This window comes from Priapulus caudatus, unplaced genomic scaffold (genome assembly GCF_000485595.1).
Source record: "Priapulus caudatus unplaced genomic scaffold, Priapulus_caudatus-5.0.1 Scaffold451, whole genome shotgun sequence".
Taxonomy (NCBI): domain Eukaryota; kingdom Metazoa; phylum Priapulida; class Priapulimorpha; order Priapulimorphida; family Priapulidae; genus Priapulus; species Priapulus caudatus.
The window spans coordinates 157909-159049 of NW_014577512.1; positions in this window are offsets into that span (position 1 = coordinate 157909).

Sequence of the window (1141 nt, forward strand, 5' to 3'; positions counted from 1 at the left end):
TTATACATCTACATTCCAGATTGTTGCCCAAAAATTGCTAGCGCGGAATATATCACTTATTTCGTTTTTTTCAATGCCTACTTCTAACTAATATATATATATATATATATATATATATATATATATATATATATATATATATGTATACTTATAATACTATACTTATACAACTACACGATAAACGATTGTTGGTTTATTTCGTTCTTAAAGAGGATAGATACGTATTTTGCAGTTCATGAGGATATGTTACATATGCATGTGTCTAAATTTACAAGTGTTATATAATGACTTCTTACGTCGACTTGGAGCTGTACGAATGCTGTGATGACGAACGCCGTACCGGCTAGAAACATGCCAGCAGCCAGTCTCTGCAAAGGGCTAAACACAGAAACGAAGCATGCTATTAGCGGTATATCTAATATCAGGAGCGTATAATGACAAATACAAAATTTGTCAAAAATTTGTCAAATACAAATACAAATACAAATACAAATACAAATACAAATACAAATACAAATTCACAAATACAAATACAAATTTGTCAAATACAAATACAAAATTTGTCATTATACGCTCCTGCTAATATCTGTAATACTCATCGTGTAGTAACGATATTACTGTACAGTTCGGCGGTTGTTTCGTCTCCGCCGCCGTAGTTAACTTCATAATCATTGTTCATGATGAGATATCAGCAGAGTGTACTGGCCTCAAAACGTCGAGTAGAGTAACGTACACGCTGTTTACATGTTTATAACGATTGATTAAATATGTTAAGGGATTAAACAAAGCCAGTGGTTGATTAATTATTTATCAGATAAATATGTGCTTTGCTCACACTTTTGTGCTTACAGTAATGCCACGCGCCGATCAAAATGTTTTTTGGTGTGATATTAGTTCGAATTGCTACAATTAGCCTACGCGACTACACATGCGTCGCCACATGTCAACGTCAGTGTCCAGAGCTGTTGCTTGGGATGTACCCACAGGCACTTGGAGCGTTTCAATAAAATATAATGCTAAATAAATACGAAATCTATTTACTACCAGTCGTCATGTTTCTCTACTCCTACTACTACAATTTCCTGTAAATGCCGTGCAAATGCTCCTCTCTGAAACACACATGTACACCGCACACACGCTG